Raw genomic sequence first — 24,561 nt, forward strand, 5'->3', positions numbered from 1 at the left:
ACTTCAGCAAATGAAAAGCACAAGGCTATCAGTTCAAGGTCATAACGCACTAATTTCCAAGATTCAATGTTTGAATTTCACTCTCATTACATACAGCTAAAATTTCACATTCTATACCTTGCACTGACATAATCTAGTTACATAATGTTTCTTGTAAAATAACGTTTTTAATTATTTGGTGAACTGGGATTGAGAGTGAAGGACTGAAATGTCATTTGTCTGCTAAATAGTAACACGGGTCAAAGAGCTGAACTCATTCTTCAAAAACCCTCAAAACTCCTGAGGCATGGATGAGAACATTTATTTTCTCTATAGTACAGGGTAGCAAGCGATAGCATATGTATAATCAAGTTAGTTTGGAAGTGCATAGTTGAAGCTACAACTTACAATGTATTTTTTGATTTCTCTCTGACCCTCTCGTATTATAAATAGGTTGGGGGAGATTCATAATTTACTGGATGGTGAAAGAACTTATTCATGTATACTTTTTATTATTTTGCTTTGTTCATGATTTGTGGGCATCCCTACATAGCCATCCCCAATTTAACGGAGGATAGTAAAGAGGCCTCCATTTTGCTGTGGGTGTGGCGTAGCATGCAGGCCGGATTAGACAAGGACAATAGATTTCCTTTTCTGAGGGACAGTACTGAAGCAGATTGTTTTTTATTCACAACAATCAATGGTATTTACATAGCCACCATTAGACCAGCTTTTAATTACAGATTTTTAAAATTGAATTTAAATTTCATCATCTACCATGGTAGGATTCAAACCTATTTGCCTGATGTCCTTGATTACAAGTCCAGTGACATTACATTTACACCAACACCTCTCCAAATGGAGCTGTGCAAATTCATACAGTATATATTTTTCTGTTTCTGTGAACAATGGCTGTTTGAGCTACTTTTCCATTAGTTTGAATGGACACATCTCAAACTGAATAGTGAACATAACTCTTAAAATTCTATTACATTGCTGATAATGAAATTGAACCAGACAAGCGAATTGCATCAAACATTAATGGAATGCCTTTCACACTGCTAAAGTAATTACTATTTTAAAAATATAACTGAGGGGTAAACCTCCAAAATACAGTAATAGGTATTTTTAAAAAGAGGTCATAATATGGAATAGGATTATTCATTTTGGAAGATATAGATAATTAATGCCAGCTAGTATGGATTTGTAAAATAAGTTAAAGAGAATTAATAATAAAACAGATTTTCTTGAGGAAGGTAATCGTGCATTTATGAAAGAAATGCAGCAGGTGTACTCTGTGGATTTACAAAAGACATCTGTCAAGGCATTGTATATAGTTATTTAAAGTCATGTGATATTATACAGAATGTTAAAGTATGCATAGGAAATTGGTTCAGGCAAACAGGCAGTGATATTTTACAGATAATTGTAAGATTTGTACATTTCCCTCCTGCTCAGTTTTGATTTGCTGCTGTTTTACTTTGAGCCAATGCAGAAAATGATTGAATGAGTTTAAAAGATAGAAAATCATGACAGGAAATTAATAATAAAGCATTTCTTTGACAGCTAATCTCTGCTACAGAGCAGAAATATTATCAATCTTTCTGTACTTCCTGTAATTTATTTTGTATAAACATACGAATTGGGAGCAACAATAGGTCACATGGACCCTTGACATTGCCCCGCCATTCAATAAAATCATGACTAATCTGATGACACCACATTTCTGCCTCCACCTGATAACCTTTCACCTCCTTTCTCAACCAAAACCTATCTTTCCATGTTTTAAAAACATTCAAAACTCTCCTTGCACTGTCTTTGAGGATAAGAGTTCAAAAACTCACCACTCTGTGAAAAATAAAATCTCTCTTATCTTGGTCTCAAGTGGGCAATCTCATATTTTTAAACAGTGGACCTAAGTCCTAAATTCATCAACAAGAGGAGATATTTTTCCATATATACCCTCTCAACACCCTTAAGTATATTTTATGTCTAAATCAGGTTATCTCCAGCTCTTCTATGCATATACAAGCAGATACAAGTCTAGCAAACATTCTCTGAACTGTTTTCAATTCATTTATATCCTTAAATAAATAAGCAGAGAATTTGTGTGCATATTACTCCCGTTGTGGTCTCATTATTGCCCTGTCTAGTTGAGACATAACCTCCCTACTTTTCTCTTCAAATCCCCTCACAAGAAACGGTAGTCACTTTTACCATGAGACCATAATAAGTAGGAGTTGAATTAGGCCACTCATCCCATCGAGTCTGCTCTGTCACCTGACCATGGCTGATATGTTTCGCAGCCCAGTTCTCCTGCCTTCTCTCTGGAATCCTTGAACCTTTAAAATCAAGAACCTGTCTGTCTCTGTTTTATATACACTCAATTGGGGAGGCACGGTGGCTCGGTGTTTAGCATTGCTACCTCACAGCACCAGGGTCCCAGGTTTGATTCCATCCTCAGGCGACTGTCTGTGTGGAGTTCACACATTCTCCCTGTGTCTGCGTGGATTTTCCTCCGGGTGCTCTGGTTTCCTCCCACAGTCACAAAGATGTGCAGATTAGGTGAATTGGCCATGCTAAATTGCCTATAGCGCTAGGTGCATTAGTCAGAAGGAAATGGGTCTGGGGGGGTTAGTCTTCGGAGGGTTGGTGTGGACTGGTTGGGCCGAAGGCCTTGTTTCCTCACAGTAGGGAATCTAATCTAAACAATGACTTCCACAGCCTTCTGCAATAATGGGTTCCACAGATTCACCACACTCTGGCTGAAAACAAATCCTCCTCAGTTCAATTCTAAAGAGTCATCCCTCGGGACCTAGTCTCTCCTATTGGTGAAAAAAATCTTCCCCATGTACACTCTATCCAGGCCTCTCAGTATTCTGTAAGTTTCAATAAGATCACCCCCTCATCTTCCTAACCTCCACTGAGTATAGACCCAGAGTGCTCAATTGCTCCTTATATGACAAGCCCCTGCTCTCATCCACACAGGGAGCAAGAATCTCAAACGTTTTAGACAATGTCAAGAGCTGAAGATCTTTCAGCACTACCTCCTGGACCTCTCTACCTGCCTCACTATTAGTTACACCCTCCTGTCCCTAACCATTGACCGAATTCAAGGTAGTTAATGGAAGGGGTGGGACTGCCTCCTGAAACGTAGAATTCAGGTAACTCTCCCCCTCCCTGATGTGTCATAAAATTCAAAGTTGAGCCTCCAGCTCATCAACCCTGAGCTGGAGTTCCTCGAGAAACCAACACTTGTTACAGAAATGATCATTATGAGCTACAATGGGGTCCACCAGCTCCCACATCATACATATCACCTGGCCCGGCATCTCTATTTTAATTACATAATTCTTAATTTGATTTTTAAACATTTGTGCTGGTCTTTTAGTTTGGTGCCTGTAAGTATTTCCCTATTTGCTTTAAATCTGAAGTAACCTATAACAGATAGTCAAATTAGTTGATGTCACCAACCAATGAACTTAAAGTTTATCTGTGATTTTACTCTTTTACGCTGGGCCCCTGATTCTGGATTTCTATTTTTACCCTGTTAAAAAAACTTATAAACTATGAGCCAAATAAATAAATAAATAAATAAGTTGGCTTACCCAGATAACTGTCTGCATGGGATCATTCCACTTGGGCCTCTGCATTGAGGCCCAAACTCCCTGTACTAGAGACTCAATCTGGACATGATCTCTACGTCCCGACTCTGCAAAGCTCACTGAACACTAATCATCCATTGTTTCTCTGTACTAACCTTTTACAGTGTACACATTCAGAAATTCAGACCCCTCTGCAGTCACAGCACTGTAATCTTTTAAAATCTGAACAATAAGTTTTAATTAATTCTTCCAAAAAAATTATGTCACATCACATTTTGTCATGTTGTACTTTATTAAGCAGATTCATACCCAATCATGCAACCTATCTATATACCTTGTAGGCTCCTTAGGCCTTCATCCAGATCATTTTTATAAATTATAAAGAGTTGAGGCCCCAGGGCCAACCCCTCTGGCACACCACTTTGACATACTGCCAGCCTGAAAAAGTCCCACTTATTCCTACTGTCTGCTTCCTGTTAGCCAGCCAATCTTCTATCCATGCCAATACATTTCTGGCTAGCTTTGTCTCTAAAGTTGACAACAATAGTTCCGGTTCCTTCATCCAAGTCATTGAAATGAATTGCAAATAAAATAATAACATTTAATATACATCTCTTGTTATGAATAGCCTATTGAGCTAATTGGACCAGGATAGGTAGTGATATATTTTCATGTCCTAGATTTTGGTTCAAAAATAATTTTAATCTGGTACCTTTTCTCCCACGCAAAATTTATCTCTTTACTTTGTTTAAGCTTACTTCAGAAACATAATCACGCATGATGGGTGGATTTGTTCCAAGAGGTACTGCATGTAATTATAGGACTTCATTGGAATAAGTGTTTCTAGAGTCCTGACCTGATTGTCTTATTCACCACAAGCAAGAATGGAAAACCTTGAAAGGAGATTGTATCTGTACCTAAAAGTCAATGGATAGAGGTGATTCGCTTGCATCAAGGTGAGAGGACCAGATTAAGATCTCTCAATATTAAGAGGTCAGCCATGAAGATCAACAGGGCACCTGACTGGAGAAGGCCAAAGACCCATTGAGGGCACTGGGATGGATGGATGGAGGATGGATGGATGGAAGGATTCAGTTCAGTGCCTTCTGGCTTAGAAAGTTCACAATGAACAAAACTCCGAACTTGCCTATTCCCCCTAGTTGGCTTACCTGGATAACTGTCTGCATGGGATCACCCCACTTGGGCCTAAAAATGGAGCTTTGGCACCAGTGGCATATTTGGATTGCCACTTTTAAATCTTAAGTGGGTCATCACCTGCTCCTAATGGGAGCCTATCGAAAAACATAGATCACTGCTGATAATAACATGATTAAAATGTGATATCCTACAAGGGGGTAGAGAGACTTAATATTTTTTCCAGAATTTTTAGTGTTTTGCTCAATTTTTTCCAGCATGGAGGTTAAGTGTCAAAATGAAGACTACTGTTACAAATTACTGAGCACAATGCACCACAATCATGTGTGAAGCACTTCGTCATTCGCTGGTGACAAATTCCAAAGCTCAGGTATGTCCCTTAGTCATTACATTCCACAGGACTCTTTGATTTATTCTTTTAAAATAAAGCTGCTTATTAATTAAGCGAAAGTGAAGACGTTTCAGGATTCCTGATGAAGGGCTTTTGCCTGAAACATTGACTTGCATGCTCCTCGGATGCTGCCTGAGTTGCTGTGCTTTTCTAGCACCACACCTTTTGACTCTGTTTATTAATTAAGTCATGAAGGTGACAATGGAAAATGGTTGCAAGTAAGATCCTGGAATAAATATTAATGTTCAGCAGGTTAGACAATGTATGGGAAGAGAGCAACAGTTAATGTGTCAAGTTAATTATGGTTGGGCAATCATCAGCTTTTATTTGCTTTCACAAAAATGGGCATCACTGACTAACACAATATTTTCAGCCCATTTCTAGTTGTCCTTAAGAAGATGGTATTGCCTAGATCCTGCTACAGTCCATGTGGTGTGAGTACACCCATTGTACTGTCTAGAAGGAAGTTTCAAAAGTTTGACACAAAGACAGTGAAGGAATGATAATATAGTTCCCTGGCAGAATGGACTATGACCTGGAGAGGAATCTGCAAGTGGTAGCAGTCCCATGCATGTACTGTCCTTATCCATCTAGCTGACAGTTGTTCAGGTTTGAAAAGCACTGTCAAAGCAGCTTGTAAAGAAAAGTCATCCCAGACTCAAAGTTTTAACTCTGTTCCTCTCTCCACAAATGTGGTTAGATCTTGGTGAATTACATCTTCCCTTATGTGGTCAATAGTGATAAGTTTGGGAAAACACTGCAAAAATAAAAAAAAAACTAGAATTGACATTAAGATACTGTTTTGCAATTTCCCCTTCAAGATTTAATGGTGATTTCAGAATCTCACTGATTGAGCAGATCCATGTTAAGTATTTGTATCACATTATTTGCCCAACTGTGATCTCATCTCACTTCCAATCCACTTCCAGTTTTTCTCTCTGTTGCCCTCTAAATTCATCATTTTCAAACAGAAAGCTCTTGACAGGTCTGTTTTGCAATCTCCTATGAAATTAATACCCATCATTCTACCAGGTGGTGCATTCTAAATCCTAACAACTCTCTGAGTAAACAAGTATCTCCTCATCTCACTCCGAGCTTTCTTGCTGACAATCTTTAATTTGTGACCCGTAGTTACTGACATACCAACTAGTGGAAACAGAATATCCTTCTTTACCCTGTCAAAATTGTTCATAATTTTGAAGACGCCGATAAGGTCACCTTTTCATCTTCTCTGTTCCAGGAGAATAAGGCCAATTTCTCAACTGTTTTCTTGTGCCTAAAATTCCTCATTCCTGGTATCATTCTTGCAAATATGCTTTGCACTCTCTACAGGACTTCCTTAAATAAGGCGCCCAAAACTGAGCACAGTATTCCAAATGTGGTCTGACCAATGACTTATAGAGGTGTAGCATCACTTCCTTGCTCTGTTTTGTGCCTCTGTTTTATAAACCCAAGCGAGCTTTACAATAGTTTCAACTTGTCTGGCCAGCTTCAGAAAATTATGCATTCAAACTCTGCTTCTGTACTCCCCTCAGAGTTATAGCACTGCACCTGCCTTGTCTCTCCATGTTTCTTCTATTAGAATGTTTATCTGACATTCACTGCATTGCAATTCATTTCCCAGGTGTCTGCCCATTTGACCAACTTGTCAATGCCCCTCTGACGTCATTCAGCATCATCCTCACAATTCCCTATTCACCCTAGCTTATGCATTATCTGCAAATTTAGACAGTTTGTCCTCAACATCCAAATTATTTACATCAACCAATAAAAGCAAGGATCCCAAAACAGATCCGTGGGTATCACCACTTTCAACTTGTCTACAGTCTGAGAAATGTTCATTTATACCTACACTCTGTTTGTTATATTTTAGCCAACTTCTAATCCATGTTGTCAAAGACCTATCAATCCCAAACATTTCTAATTTACTAAACAATCTGTCATGTTGCACTGTGTGAAATGTTTTCTAGAAGTCCAAATGTACAATATCCACAACATGACCCTTATCCACTGCCTGCAGTACCTTATCAAAGAACTCAAATTGATCAGACATGACCTTCCTTTGACAAAGCCATGTCGACTGTCTAATATTAATGTTTTGTTTTCAGTATATGTTGACATTATCCTATATTGTGGCATTCCATCAGTTTTCACATTGTTGATATCAAGCTGATTGGTCTGTACTTTCCTGGGTTATCCTTTGCCCCTTTCTTAAACAATGGATTCAAACCTGCAATCTTCCAGTCCCTCGGGATAATTCAGTGTTCAGAAAGGCTGAGAAAATTTCAGTCAAAGGCCTTGCAATTTGCTCCCTTGCTTCTCTCAAAAACCCCATCCAGGCTTGGTGGCTTCTCTACTTATAGAGTGCTGCCAGTCTTTTTCGCACCTCTTCTTTACCTGTAACTATATTGTTCAATTGCTCAATCCCCACATTTTCAACTGGGCCATTGTCACTATTTTCTAATTTGGTTAAGGCAGAAGCAAAGTACTCAGTTCATACCTCTGCCATACTCTTTGCTTCAGTGAGCAGCTTGCCCTACATGTTTCCCTATGGACCCCGTTCGAGCCTTCACTAGTCTTTGAGGCACGTTTTACTATTTGTTAGTGCAGCCTGCCATGCTTTGTCTTGCTTCCTCTTAGCCTTCCTTATTCCAGGTTTAGCCTCTCTACAGCATTTGAGATATGCTTCCTGATTTCTACTGCTATTATTATTCTGGTATGCATTATATGCCTCCACTCTCTTCTGTATTTTCTCATCAATATCCTTAGTCATCCAGGATACTCTAGCCTTGGATAGCCCATATTTTTTACCAATGGTATGTGCTTAGCTTGCACCCTATTTATCTCTCTTTTGAAAATTTTCCAATTTTCATACATGCTCTCATCCATCAAAATGAATTTCCAATCAATTTGCTCCAATTCAACTTTTAGACACCTAAAATCTACCCTTTTCCAGCCCGGGATTTTATTCTTTAATTGAAGCTTATCCTTTTCCAACTTAATACTGAACCTTATTATGTTACGATCACTATTTTCCAAATGGTCGCCTTTCCCACATTATCCACTTGGTGTGCCTTGTTAACTCAGCCTTGACTCAGCTTCCTCCCTGGTACAACAGAAAATGTACCCTGTTCCAGAAAGTTCTCCTGCGTGCATTTCAGGAATTTCTCCTCCACTGTACCTTTTGCTCCTCGCAGTTTGAGGATAGGACCATGGTCAGGTGGATCACTGAGGGAATCAGTGAGGGGACAGTTTATAACACAAGGATGGGATCTCAGAACATAAAAGAGGTTTGGGAGCCCTGGGGAAGTTTGGGCCAAAGATTGATTCACAGTTGGCCACATGAACAGTTATGAACTCAACAGAATTGGTACGGTGGATGCTGAATGGTCATTAGGATCACAGGGACAGCAACATAAATAGCAAACAAGGAGGATTTGGGGGTGGGGTGGGAAACCCTCCTGTATCTCAGGCAAAGCTTGGCATTTGCTCAGTAGAATACATGTATGCAGAGTCATTTCTTGACTTTTTTTTAACTTGGGAGTAAACTTTCTGAAAATAAAGGTCCTGTTGATGATAATAATCATAATGCAATGATTCAGCAATGCCACCCAAATGACTTCAATTTGCATTCATCATCAGGTCATTCATTGTCCAAAAATGCACACTCAGAATTATGGCCTCAAGCACTCATGGCTGTTGCATTGTTTCTAGTATCCACCATCAGCATCAGAAATGTATTCCATAGCTTCAACTGAAAATCATACTTCAGAACTGCAACATTTGCATATTGAACTGGAGGTATGCAAGGATATGGTGTGTGCAAGGGTACTTTTCTTTGAAATGGAGACTGAGGAGGGAGTGTTGTCAAGGTGGCTCACTGACATAATTCCAATTCTCTAATGTAGCAATAAGAACTTTGATTACCCAATTGTATGCTGCATAAGATGAAACACCTCAGTGCTCCTTGCAGAGATGTGACAGTGACCTCCTTGGGAAGCCTCCATGCCACACTATGTGGGGGCATAATGTGATGCTCCATTGGTGATGGATGTGAAGGCTGAGGAGTACCTTCAATTTTATCTTTCTGATCTTCCCCACAGATTAACTATTCACAGATTTCACATGGATATCATGGTGACTAGAATTATTGTGGCTTTACTGGAGCTCCAAACAAAACACCAAAAGAGACAATTACTACCAGAAAGAACAGTAACATTTAGTTGCTGCCACACAGCCTCCAGAGGGAGAGGCAGCTAGTGAACATCCACCAAGGAGTTCGAGGAAGAAAGTGTGGGAACCCATATCTATAGGCTGCCTGGGTTGGTTTGCTATTGAGGTGTCCCCATCTCACCTGAGCATTCCTGCTCTTCTCTGGCCAAGTTGAGCATCTGGAAGTGGGTGAAAGAGCAGTTAATAGTGATACAGGAATAGCAGAGGTGAAGTGAGACTCAGTGCTTCGATAAGAGGCTCAGAGGGCAAGTAGCATTTGGGTGGATGAGGTGGCTAAGAGTGCAGATGATGTAGGTAATAGTGAGAGTTATAGTCCATGAGGCGTGGGTGAGTGGCGTATACAGTAACAAAGCTGGTACGAAGCTAGGCATTGACCCTGAGAGTGGGGTAACAGAGAGAAAATGGTGGCATTCACTCTTGCAATGCACAGATGATCAGTGGCCCTTTTCCTAAATTGTTGTGCATTCCTTTTACCCTGGGACACAGGCTGATTGCCTCTGGTGGTATGGCTTGTTTGGATGGTCAACAGGAACAACTATGACTCTCCTCTCCATCACCCTGTCCACCTCCAGGTTCCTGTCTACCTGGAGAGATAACTTGTCTTTTTAGGTCGTTGCCTTAGTAATAATGATCAAGTGACTGAGCCAGTTTCTGGTTTGAGTACCAGAAGAGGTATGTAGTTGGGCTTTAACTATGCTGCAAGCAGTGTTAACTCCAGAATGTTCGAGTAGAGGTGAGCGCTCCCACCAATGTTATCTTGCAATGCTACAAGAAGGGAACTGAGGAGCCTGGATACAAAATTATTCAGGTGAAGACTGGAAGTTGTTTGAAAAGAAAATCACTCCAAGCCATAATGGACAAAATACTATGAACCTCACTCAACAAAACGCTGCTCTCCTTTTAAATTTCAGATTTCCAGCATCCACAATATTTTGCATTTATCAGTTTGTTACATATCTAATGTAAATCCCAAATCTCCCAATGCATTAAAGCATGTTACAAATCCAGTTTTTTTTTCTATTCAATTCTACAACCTTCATGCATTGCAATTTAAAAATATATATCACTTCAATGATTTCAGGCCACCAGCCTTACCAATCTTTCCTGAGAATTGGTCAGAGTTGTTTGCTTTAAAGCTACTCTTTACAAGCAAGAACTTGCGTCCTCATGTCCTCCCACCATGGCACATGTAAACACAATTTTTCTGGTGTTTGTTTTAATTTTAAATACAGAAATAATAAGTTGACTCATCACTTTGCATCATTTCCCTCCAAGATCTGAATTGTCAACTTAGGTCAGAAATGCTCAGTCAAAGCACTCTACAATTTTAAAATGACATGTGAGGATTTAATGATCTCTGATTTAGTCGAGTAAAACTAAGGACTCTCCCAATATTTTTCATGTTATCAGGCCTAACCTGGGTTATAGTGGGATTTGAGTTTCACAACAGATTACAATGTCATAATCTAAAGCAGGCAAGGACAGTAAGAATAACATGCCACTTGATTTCCACTTTAGCATCCATCAGTGGCAGAGATAACACTAGTTAAAAGTAGGATTTATTCCTGTGATGCTGGTCGGATTATTTTCTGACCATCTGTCATCTTCAATATGCTAGTGAATTTTTCTCAAAAGAACTAGATTCTAGTCATGATCTGTTTTTTCCAGAAGGAACACTCAAAAATGTGAATGTAGTCATTTGGAGTAAAGAACCTGATTATTGCTGTGAAAAGGCATTATGCACAAAAATATATTAAGACATAATGTCCTTTTTTTTGCAGGAATAAAGAACACATACAAATGTTGCACCTAGTACAACTCAATAAAATAAGCAATAGCTCTTCTCTGGTTCATTTTTCAGCATAAACTTCTTATGGACATTAATTTATTCACATCCTTCCTATTGTGAGTCACCCCAGAACTGTACACAATGCTCCATCTGAGGTCAAACAAGTCTCTTGTATAAGTTCAATATGACCTTGCTTTGTATCATCTGTAAACTTTGATATTGTCCCCTGCACACAAAAATCCATAGATACTAATTAGGAAAAGCAAGGATCCCAACAGTAAACATTAGGGAACTTGACCATAAAACTTTCTCCAGCCTGAGAAATACCCACGAACAAATACCTATATTTTGCTTCTTATTAGTCAGACAATTTTGTATCTACGTTGTCACTGTCCCTTTTATTTCATGTGCTATAACTTTGTTCACAAGTCTGTTGTGTGGCACTGCATTTAGAAGGTCCATGTACACACATCATCAATAAAACTACCTTCATAGACCATTTCTGTTGCCCTGTCAAAGTGTTCCAGCTAGGTAGTGAAAATAATCTCCCCTCCCTAATCAGTCACCTATTTCCATGCGACTACTAATTCTACCCTGAAATAACTGATTCTGGAAAATTCCCACTACTGAATTTAAGCTGATTGGTCTGTAGTCCATCGCTGCTCGAACAGAACATGACAAGTTGTGTCCAAGTATTAGTTACTCAAACCATCAATTTTATTTCTATAGGTGGGCCTTTTTAGTAGTATGGAACGTTTCAGGGAAAATGGAAGAAGGATGAAGGATTTATCACAAATTCAGCATAGATGAGCAATTTATCCATTGATGTATTAAATTTTTTAGATTGCCAGCAATTAATCTCCTGCTGCTTCAGATTCCTGGTTGACTTGGTGCTTTTAATACTTCTTGCAATTCTCCACATTGTCATTGACCCTGACCTGAAACAGCAGTGCATATTGGTTGACATCTATACAAAATCTCCATTTTCCTGTCAGTCAGTATGCACAGTCTTAATTATTGAAAGCTGTAACAACTCAAACATATGCACATGTCACAAGTCAGGTACTAAGACACACAAGAGACTCAAAGTGTAGGTTAGATCAAACAGATTTGTCAGGGTGATACTTTAGAGAGAATACCTGTGTGGTACCAGTTTTTAAATAACTGTAAAGGAGGATTTCTACCATTTCCCGAGCATATTTATTCAAATGTAGTATGAGCAATTAGCAGCTGCAAATTAAGTGTGATTGCAACTCTGAGTAACATTTATTCAAGTTTAATTTACCCAAAACTTATTATACTTATTAGTCTACAAAAAAAGTTGAAATTTCTTCCTTTGTTTTCTAAATCTACATTTATATAGCACCTTTCACAATCTCAGGATATCTCAAAGCAATTTACTGCTAATGATGTATTATTTTGATGTTTGTCATTAAGGTAATGTAAGGAAACGTTACAGAAATGAATTTATCATACGACATGATCGTGTTAATTCTTCATTAAAACATTCCTAATTGATTATTTTAATAGAATATTGCATTGAACTGATATCTTAAGGAATTTTATAATGCATAAAGAATATATATCAAACATCACATGCCATTAAGCATTCAGAACGATTGTTTAATGGATTTGTTGCCACAGTGAAACAGGGCCAAAACTTGCTTTTGGCTAATTTGAGTTTTTTGCAGGGTTTGTCACTTCGAGGTCCAGCTCATTTTCTCACCAAGTCTTACCAAACTTACCAAATTAATGACCCAGCCTTCCCTCCTGGCAGCCCTCATATCTGGTTTCAGTACCATCATCCGAACAATTTAATATAATTGGGATATCCCAGAATTGATCACCAATGTCTGCACCAGCATGTCTGAAAAGCCACTGTGCATCTGCACAAGTCAGAGCTACCCTGCATAGTTGCTGACATTTGCCCTGGAGGTCCTGTAGGACAGGGTAGTGCAGAGGTGGGCATCTTCCTCCCTCAAAACCAGCAAAGAAGTGCAAGGACCCCAGACTTTGCCAGCCTGGTGCAAAGGGGCACCGATTTTCCCTTGTCTTAATGGCTGTGCCACCCACTTTCATCTCCCTAAATACCTGCTTCATTCTCACTCAAGGAGGAAAACAGGCCCAGATAGGGCAGGGTATCAATCTAGGTAGAGGCCTGTCTGACATTTGGCTGCTCACCCCACATGCGGAGATCATCCTGACTCTGATCACTCCAAGTGTCAAATCTCTGGACTGATACTTGAGAAGAAGGCTTTGACTTGATGGAGTTTAGATTACTGACAGTGTGGAACAGGCCCTTTGGCCCAACAAGTCCACACCGACCCCCCAAAGCGCAATCCATCCATACCCCTACATTTACCCCTTACCTAACACTACAGGCAATTTAGCATGGCCAATTCACCTGACCTGCACATCTTTGGACTGTGGGAGGAAACCGGAGCACCCGGAGGAAACCCACGCAGACACAGGGAGAATGTGCAAACACAGACAGTCAGTCGCCTGAGGCGGGAATTGAACCCGGGTCTCTGGCACTGTGAGGCAGCAGTGCTAACAACAGTTCTCCTGACAACCATGGTAAGTTTGTCTCCATTAGTCTTGAGGCAGAATCCTTTAGAGGTCTGAGCAATGTGGCATGCACTAAACGTCTGCACTAAACGGCAAGGCAAGACAGAAGTAATATGAGCGTCATTGAAGGGGCAAAGTACAAAAAGGGAGGCAAGATAGTGCAAGGTAGGGCATGCTGTGTGCATCCAGGTAGGTGAGTAATAACAAGAATAAATGAAAAGTCCGGGGACGCAGCATCGTCAAGTCCATGAGTTGGGTATGTGTCCCCTAAATACACAGGGTCGCTCCTGCAGCATTACAATAATAGTTGCTCATGTGGCATTGAAGTGCAGAAGCCAAGTGGATCAGAGATGTGCCATGAGGGTTCTTAGAGGCTAACACATGTTGAATACGCAGAAATGGGGAGGGAATGGTTGGTGCCTGTAGAGCATTCCCTAGGGGATCGGTGCCCATTAACCAACATGGAAGGTCTTTCCAAGCAAGCAGTGAGCTGAATTTTTCATAACAATAATTCTCAATAGAGTCATGGAGATGCACAACATGAAAACAGACCCTTCAGTCCAACTCGTCCATGCCAACCAGATACCCCAACCTAATCTAGTCCCATTTGCCAGAACTTGGTCCATATCCCTCTAAACCCTTCCTATTCATATACCCATCCAGGCACCTTTTAAATGATGCAATTGTACCAGCCTCCACCACTTCCTCTGGCAGCTCATTCCATACATGCACCACCCTTTGCATGAAATTGTTGCCCCTTAGATCCATTTTATATCTTTTCATTCTCACCCTAAACCTATGCCCTCTAGTTCTGGACTCTTCCACTCCAGGGAAAACACTTTGTTTATTTCTGCTGTCCATGCCCTCGTGAATTTATAAACCACTATGAGGTCACCCCTCAGCCTCTGACGCTCCAGGAAAAACAGCCTGAGCCTATTCAACTTCTCACCATGGCTCAATTCCTCCAACCCTGGCAACATCCTTGTAAACCTTTCTGAACCTTTTCAAGTTTCACGACACCCTTTCGATAGAAAGAAGACCAGAATTTCATGCAATATTCCGATAAGGTCACCCCTCAGCTTCTGACACTCCAGGGAAAACAGCCCCAGCCTGTTCAGCATCTCCCTGTCACTCAAATCTGCCAACCCTGGCAACATCCTTGTCAACCTTTTCTGAACCCTTTCAAGTTTCACAGCATCTTCCCGACAGGAGTGAGACCAGAATTGCACGTCCTGTACAGCTGAAACATGACCTCCCAACTCCTATACTCAATGCTCTGACCAATAAAGGAAAGCATACCAAACGCCTTCTTTACTAGCCTGTTGACCTGTGATTCTACTTTCAAGGAGCTATGAACTGCACTCCAAGGTCAAGAGCATAAAAGATGGAGTGAGATGCTCCCGATGTTGAGATCATCCTCAATGAACACGTCTCATACAATTCTGCCACAAACCATGCCAATTACTCAGACCCCTAAAATATTCTGCAACAAGACTAATGGAGACAAACTTAACTGACTGTGGATTGGATTTAGGACTGAAGTTAATATCATCTGGTCAAATATAAAATCAACAACCTAATTACCTTTGTTTCATAATTTCCATGTACTTGTCATATTTTACATGTCATACAAAAGTATTGATTGTCTGAGGGAAGGAATGACTGCCAACATCAATATAAGTTACTTGGTAGTCATTCGTGAGGTGATCAAATAAATCTGTTAATGTTTAATGCAGAACTAAAACCTTCATAAACTGACTTTATGATGATTTATGGAATGACAATATTACAGTCTTTTCTGCAATAATGCACTTTTTAAAATTGAAATTATTCTACAGAACTCATTTAAAATGTCACAGTGTTGTTTGATTTCTCAACGTTATTACCAATTTTAAATACCAATTGGTGGTTAACGATTTTGTCTCAGTGAGTACACAGCCAGGAAACAGAGGTGTGAACGATAACTCCTGAACAGGAAAAACAGCTTCACCAGGAGCTGGCCTTTTTGAGACTCAGAGCTCTTCTGAAAGTTGAGTCTCATTCATGTGCGGCTGAGCAATGTCCTGCCAGAGAGGAATAGCAATGGGTCAAGGTATAGTAGGAGTGAAGAAGGAATGACCAGCACTTTGGGATTAAAGGAACAAGCCAGAAGGAGGTTTAGAATTGGAATTAGAATGAGGTTTTATTGTCATGTGTACTCAAGTACAGAGTTACAGGAGTAGAGTGTAAAGTGTAGAAAGTTGCCAATGCCGGTGCCATCTTAGGCACAAAGGTACTTAAGTACAAAATCTTTGATACAATGCAGAAGAAAAAACATTAAAAGTTCAACATTACAGTCTTTATAAAGTAGAAATTTTAAAAAAAGGATAGTGAAGAAGGCATTTAGCGTGCTTTCCTTTATTGGTCAGAGTACTGAGTATAGGAGTTGGAAGGTTATGTTGCAGCTGTACAGGACATTGGTTAGGCCACTGTTGGAATATTGCGTGCAGTTCTGGTCTCCCTCCTATTGGAAAGATGTTGCGAAACTTGAAAGGGTTCAGGAAAGATTTACAAGGATGTTGCCAGGGTTGGAGGATCTGAGCTACAGGGTGAGGCTGAACAGACTGGGGCTGTTTTCCCAGGAGCGTCGGAGGCTGAGGGGTGACCTTATAGAGGTTTATAAAATCATGAGGGGCGTGGATAGGATAAATAGACAAAGTCTTTTCCCTGGGGTGGGGGAGTCTAGAACTAGAGGGCATAGGTTTAGGGTGAGAGGGGAAAGATATAAAAGGAACCAAAGGGACTATGTTTTCACGCAAAAGGTGGCATATGTGTGGAATGAGCTGCAAGAGAAAGTGATGGAGGCTGGTTTAATTACAGCGTTTAAAAAGTATCTGGATGGGTATATTAATCGGAAGGGTTTAGAGGGGTAAGGGCCAAGGGTTGGCAAATGGGATTTGATTACGTTAGGATAGCTGGTGGGCATGGATGAGTTGGACCAGGGGGTCTATTTCCATGCTGTACATCTCCATGGCTCTAAGTTCGACATTAGGTGCCTCACAAAGGAAAATATTAAAAATTAATTTATTTCCTTTTTGTTGTTGGACCACATTCTCGCTGTCAGATTGGTTCTGACATATCTGTGTCTAAAACAGCAGTAAGTTTTCTTAAAAATTATTTAGAACTAAAGAAATGTGTGGCAACCAAATGATGTACTTTGTGCCAGAGAAATGCAAAGTCTATTAAACAATGCATTGCTGCATTTGGCATCTATATGAAAGTTTGGTACACTAACCAATGAACTATTCTGTGATCAATTGATTGAGAAGACTTCAGTTCCACCAATGATGGACGATGATGATTTAACCTTGCAAAAATCCACAACCTAGGCAAACTAAATCAAATCTGCCATGTTAGATTCAAAAACGTTACAAAGAGATACTCTCTCAGATTCAAGGTCATAGTCTAAGCACCGTCAGAGCAAGGATTATGGATAAAGAAACCATTAGTATTCTCAACAACCTACTCCCATTATGTGCAAATGTACCTCCTGACAGTAATAGGCCCATAGCCTGGACTCCTGGTTGCACTGGTGCCCAGAGTGGGGACTCCTGGCCATGGTAAGCTTTGAGCCTGGACTCCTGGTAGCAGTGGTGCTCTGAAGAGGGACTTCTGGCAATGGTAGCCTGGAGCCTAGACTCCTGGTGATGCCAGCGAGGCACCAGCAAAAGCAGAGCCAGGGTTTCCTGGTGCATCGGCTTTGTAATTGCTGTTCCTGCAGCGGGACTCCTTGAGGACTAGAACACTTTGCAGAGATCTTGCAGACACTCTGGAGCCATGGTTGAGACCCCCATTTTGAAAAGAAGTTGGAATTTTTACTTAAGTAATTTCTTTTTATCCTTATTGCACTTCAAAATGGTGCCGGATTATGGAAACAAAACATTTTCCACTGTATTTTCAAGATTAGTGTGACAATTCATTCATTCATTCAATCACTCATTCATTCAAATTGTGAAAGTATTCATCAGTTCGCAATGCAATGTCCGGTTTATGGTTAAAAGTATAATTTTGCTTAAAATGAAACCATTTTCCATTAGTATGCAGATCAGCAAAAAATACTTCATCACTTCAACACATGGAGGAGCCTCTTGTTATCAGTCATGTACAATGTATGCATACTGTCATGAATGGTGAAGCACCAGGTCATTTTACAAAATGTTCCATCAAGACAATAGGAATCTCAGTGCTGCTTCTCATTGATTTTGGCATGAAAGTAGTCATATTGAACAACTAAGTCCTTCCATAACAGTATCCTCCTTTATTTTCCAGATTTCAGGACAATAAAAGTTACAGTCATGTTTTTGATGTTTGAATACATAAATCTGATATATGTTCATTATATGTGATTGGTTAATCCTGGGTATGGTTACTTGAAAAGTAACTAAACTGCTGGCAAGTTGCTGGTAGCATGAAAGCGACATTTTAGAGTGTTGAATAAAATTCCTGTGCACTCACAGTGCATTAAATTTGACAGTTTTTTAAAAAATGGGACAGTAGCTAGTTGCAATCTGTATCAAAGTATCAGAGGATCTGAAACAATTTGAAGCTAGTGGTATCGTGCAGTGAATGGACTCATCATCATGGATATTGAACTTAGTCGATGTGTGATATAAAAAAAATCTTGGACTATCAATCAACTTTAAGGTGGTCAACAAATTATAATTCTTGACAAGCGTATGTTTCCTATTATCCAAGAAATATCTCCATCAGTTTACGACTACACAGACATCACGATGCTCAATATCAAAGATATCATGAGGCTCAATATAAATTTCAGATACCATGAGCAGAGCAAAGCCATTTTCGTACACTATTCATTACTCGTAGAAGTGCCTTTAAGTCATGCAGAATGCCCTATTTATTAAATTCAGTATCTAGCACATTCTGGAAGATCCTATCTTTCAGTTTGTCAGTCACTTGACAATGACATTCACTATGGAAGGGACAAAACAGATAATGATCAGCAGTACTCACTTGACATGCATAATTTCACTTGTTACTGAACATGGACAAATGCATGTATGTTGTATCGAATATCAAATTTCTAACATAGAGAATGACATCAGCTGGAACAAAGCATATACAAGAAAACATCTAAGCTTCCCACCCTGTCTATCATTCCTTTTATCACAAGTTGATTCCTAAGCATGCAGAGATCATGGAGCCTCTTTGAAAGCTTGAGCAAAGAGGCACACCAGAAATGAATAACTGCACAGCAAGCAGCATCTGAAACATTTCAAAGTGAAGATGGCATTTCTGGTAGTGTTCGCGCATTTCAAGCCACATGTGAAAATGTTTGTCATAACTGATAGATGAGGAAATGTGATTGAAGCTGTACTCTCACAGCGCTCTGAAGGAAATAAATGATCATTTGCTGGTGCATCACTGCTATTTTCAGAAACTGAATGCTAATACTCTACTGGAGAGCCAGCAGTACCAGTCTACGTTGACACTTAGCATGTGTATCTTTACATTAGAAAGTTCACTCTCTGCATTGTTCAAGGAGAATTACAGCCTCAAGTTTGTATCTCAGCACCATCATTAAAATCCTTCATACTGAAGGAAAGCTTATTGTACTTAGAGAAGATGGACAAGTTGAACTCAAATAAATAGCCTGACATGCACCTCTTTGTTTTTCTGGATGGGTAATATAAAATAAAGTATTTTGTTTAACAAGAAGCAAACGATATGGTGCTAAACTATTTGATGTTTGAATACATATATCTGATATTTGTTCATTATATGTGATTGGTTAATCCTGGGTATGGTTACTTGAAAAGTAACTAAACTGCTGGCAAGTTGATGGTAGCATGAAAGCGACATTTTAAAGTGTTGAATAAAATTCCTGTGCACTCACATTATCTCTGTATATCTCTGAGGCACAAAACAGAAGAAGAGGAACTAAACGTAAGGATAGCCTGTGGTAAGAGACATGTGGAAAGGATCTGCAGCCTCCAGTTAGCCCCTGGCATTAAGCTTTAATTGGTCATTAAATGGCCACCCATCATGTCGAGGTGAAGAACTTTATGGACACAGATCACATCTCCAGTAAAACTGGCCATGGGAGCACTCTGACACTCACGCCAGGGCTATGGATTTCCATACCTCCTGCCTCCATTCTCAATTATTTCCCCCAGTGGGGATAAAAATCCTGCTTCTAGTTCCCACTCTCACAAGAAGGAATGGTGGGAATGGGAGACTTGGGGAATGGAACTTTGCATGTGAATTTTGTCTAAAACATGCTGTAGCATTGCTTTGACTTTTATTATTCTAACTTTAACCAATTTTTGAGTTAAAGCACGAAAAATAAAGGAGAAAATGATACAAAATCAAGTTAGGATAGAATTGGAACATTTCTAAAACAGCAGGAGTTGTAATATCCAAGATAATCAAAAAATGTAATTAGTGTTGTGATGAGTATTAGTTATACTTTGAATGCAACAAATTTCAATGCTTAAAAAAATTAAGAAATTGTCATCTTATTAGAAAAGTGCATGTTAACTTGCACATGATCAAATAAGGACACACACAGGTCATTATCCCTCTTCTATGCAAAACTGCTCCATCTGGTCATGATGGTATATTGCAGCTTGATATCACACCAATAAATAGGAAATGAGTGGAGTAGCTACTGACCAGAAGTGGAAAAAAAAGGTTCCACAACATGAGCAACTAAAAAACACCTCACAGACAAGATGAAAACTCTCAAAAGTTATGTTCTGTGCTTAAATTTGCACTATTCTTGTCCATATCCAACAACATGCACTGTCTGGAATACGGGCAAAAATGCACACAAATATGTATTTTGTCGTACCTGAATACAATGCATTAGTATTGAAACAAAGATAAATTTTCCATATTGTGTTTTCTGCCTTTATGTACAAAGCAAACAGGGATAAACACTTACACTCATTTCTAGTTTCTCGTTTACATGGTACCTTTTGTCAGTCAGAAATCATCACTTTATGGATCAAAAAATCAAAAGGGGAAAGATTAGTAACTGTCCTGCCATTAGCATGTTCAATACATAGGATAGTATTGCATCAGTTTCTGCTGGGGAAAACTTAAACATTGCTTTATTAAATATTTTATTAAATATCGTTTTCAAATTATTAACTTATTAATTTTATTAATGTCAACCATACTGTCTCTCTTGCCTGAAAAGAATTGCTATGATACTAAGCTAATGGGTATAGTTTTGAATACATTTGGAACCACGACTCACACTATTAGGACTCTGCCAGCTATGAAAAGCAAGACTGGAATTCAATCTATGCTGTGCAAATACTGTTTCCTAAACTGAGAGGCCTAAGGCTGACCTAATATTCTAAATGTTCTGTTTGAGCAGTCAAAGTCTGTCACGCCTTCAGAGGGAACTCGCCCTCTTTATGCACTTGCTTCAACAACCACATGTCATGTACTTCCCAGGAATGTGGAGCAGCAGGCTCGGTGGATCACAGGCAGCAACAGTGTTTCTGTACCTTAAAGCATTTTTTTAAAAATTGCATCAATTGAACCAGTTACTGGTGAAGCTCCCTCCACACCAGGCATGATCTGCTCGACACAGGGGAGCCCGAATTTCCTGACCTATAATATTAATCCATTGTAAAGTGTGGAAAGCATTTAACACAAGAAAATAAGGAGCAAGTTTGACATTTCAAATAGTTTCATAAACGTATGTCTTTGCTAAATCAGTTATTTATATTATTGAATAAAGAATCTTCAAAATTGAGGATCACTATCATTGCCATTGACAATTAGAGTCATAGAGTCACAGAGATGCACAACACAGAAACAGACCCTTCGGTCAACTCATCCATGCTGACCAGATATCCCAACCTAATCTAGTCCCATTTGCCAGCTCCTGGCCCATATCCCTCTAACCCCTTCCTATTCAAATACCCATCCAGATGCCTTTTAAATTTTGTAATTGTACCAGCCTCCACCACTTCCTCTGGCAGCTCATTCCATACACAGATCACCCTCTGCATGAAAAAGTTGCCCTTTAGATCCCTTTTATATCTTACCCCTCTCACCCTGAACCTATGTCCACTAGTTCTGGACTCTCCCAATCCAGGAAAAAGAGCTTGTCTATTTACCCTATCCATGCCCCTCATGACTTTAAAAACCTCAATAAGGTCAGCCTTCAGCCTCCAACATTCCAGGGAAAAACATCCCTTTAGCTCAAACCCTCCAACTCTGGTAACATCCTTGCAAATCTTTTCTGAACCTTTTCAAGTTTCACAACATCCTTGTAAATCTTTTCTGAACCTTTTCAAGTTTCACAATATCCTTTCGATAGGAAGGAGACCAGAATTACAAGCAATATTCCAGAAGTGGCCTAACCAATGTCCTGTACAGCCGCAACATGACCTCCCAACTCCTGTACTCAATACTCTGACCAATAAAGGAAAGCACACTAAACACCTGCTTCACTATCCTATCTACCTGCAACTCTAATTTCAAGGAGCTATGAACCTGCACTCCAAGGTCTCTTTGTTCAGCAACACTCCCTAGGACATTACTAAGTGTGTAAGTCCTGCTAAGATTTGCTTCCCCAAAATGTAGCACTTCGCATTTATCTAAACTAAATTCCATCTGGCACTCCTCAGCCCATTGACCCGTCTGATCAAGATCCCATTGTAATCTGAGATAACTTTCTTCACTGTCCATTGCACTTCCAATTTTGGTGTCATCTGCAAACTTACTAACTACACCTCTTATGTTTGCATCCAAATCATTGATGAAAATAAATGATGAAAAGTAGTGGACCCAGCACCGTTCCTTGTGGCACTCCACAGGTCACAGGCCTCCAGTCTGAAAAACAACCCTCCATCACCACCCTCTGTCTTCTACCTTTGAGCCAGTTCGGTATCCAAATGGCTAGTTCTCCCTGTATTCCGTGAGATCTAACCTTGCTAACCAGTCTCCCATGGGGAACCTTATCTAACGCCTTACTGAAGTCCATATAGATCACATCTACCACTCTGCCCTCATCAATCCTCTTTGTTACTTCTTCAAAAAACTCAATCAAGTTTGTGAGACATGGTTTCCCACATATAAAGCCATGTTGACTATCCCTAATCAGTCTTTGCCTTAAAGCCATCTTAATCCTCCTAACAAGTCATCTTTGACTGAGTTTTCCTGATGAGAATAAGACACATTCAATCTCATGATTGTATTTTGGATAATTCAGTCACAGGATGGGGGAATCACTAGATTAGACCAACCATCCCTAACACTTCAGAGTCAACCACATTGTTGTTGCTCTAGAGTCACATGGCGTTCAGACGAGATAACAGATTTCCTTCCCTAAAAGATATTAGTGAGCCTGATGGTTTTTTCCTGACAAGTAACAAGATTTCATGGCCATCATTAGACTCCTAAATCCAGATTTGTTTTTAAATTGAATTCAAATTCCTCCATATGCCTTGGTGGGATTCAAACCCAGTTCCCCAGAACTCTACCTGGCTCTCTGGATTTATACTTTATTGATAATATTCATAAGTCATCACTTCCCCAGTGGGAGGTATAAATGGCATCAAAAATAATTGGTGGTAAATTATGACCTATCTCTGTTGTGACCAGCTTGTCTACCAGTTTGACATTCTACAAAAATCACAACAGTGTGGAAAGGCATTGGGCATTGGATGCAGCATCAAGAGTATCTATCAGTCTGTATACTTGCTATGTTTTAATTATGCTTAGAGGACTTCTAGTTAAACTCAATGAGAAACCGGAAAGCTGGCAGAAAGAAAAGAAAGACAGTCTTACAGAAAACTTACTTTGAGACTTTCCGAGTGGCAACTGATGCAACAGTTAATAATGCACAAATTGTTAGAAGGAATGCTAAAACAAAATCTGCTGTTGTATATCAGAACTATATAGCAGCTTGTGATTTCGAAGTACTGTATATCTAAACATCAGCAACTGAAATTTAATTTGTTTTGAATTTTCACATCCTTGTCTGGTACTTTACCATTGGATTCTATTTGAAATAAAATCAATATAATTGTATTTTAAATAGCTGATAATTAAACAATACTTAATTTTCCCCCAGCAGAAATTGGCATAATAAAATCCAATGTATTGACTATAATAATGACTGGACAGTTACTAATCTTTCCACGTTTGATTTTTTAATCTATAAAGTGACGATTTCTGACTGACAAAAGGTACAATGTGATCTTATTAGCAGCTAATGGAATTTCACACCATTTCAAGTTTGTAATTTGAGAGCAAGTGTGAAGTTTGCATTCCCACTTTCTTTATGTTCCTTGCTTATTTTGTATCTGCACCTTGCTCCACTATTATGCCGTGGCAGACGAGGAATATAAATAATTTTAAAGCAAACAAAATAGAAAAAAAACCTTCTGCATTGTCACACAAATTAATTTCATAGGTCATAACCAAAAGAGCTTGAAATCTTCAATAATGTTCAATGTCAAAAGCTACAAATTGGTGTTAAGTTCCCAAGGTTTTGACATTATTATTCTTCAAATATTATGCACAATATTTTTCAATAATATCACTTGTCTTGCAAGTATCTTCTGGTTAATTTATCTGTAAAACTGTAGAAAATGTTTTGATCTTTGTTGTTGGCTATCCAAAAATATCTTTCAGTATCAAAAACACCCTATCTTGTGAATTCTGTAGGATAATGGCTTGATTACTGTACTTGCCCAGAAGGAATAAATGTAAGCATGTTTAGTCCCTCCACTGTGGCTAAAAGGTGTGCAGAAAGCATTTAAATTTGGATCAGAACATTGCCAATTATTTTCTTCTCAGCTAGATAAGCTAAG

The 24,561-nt window shown here is 39.3% G+C and overlaps 1 protein-coding gene across 3 annotated transcripts in view; it reads right to left on the reverse strand.

Moving 5' to 3' along the window:
• The window catches only part of gabbr2 (gamma-aminobutyric acid (GABA) B receptor, 2), a 968,818-nt gene that overhangs the window by 745,649 nt on the left and 198,608 nt on the right, over positions 1–24,561 (reverse strand). The gene's annotated exons all lie outside the window — the stretch shown is intronic.

Source organism: Chiloscyllium punctatum, chromosome 8 (assembly GCF_047496795.1).
Source record: "Chiloscyllium punctatum isolate Juve2018m chromosome 8, sChiPun1.3, whole genome shotgun sequence".
NCBI lineage: Eukaryota > Metazoa > Chordata > Chondrichthyes > Orectolobiformes > Hemiscylliidae > Chiloscyllium > Chiloscyllium punctatum.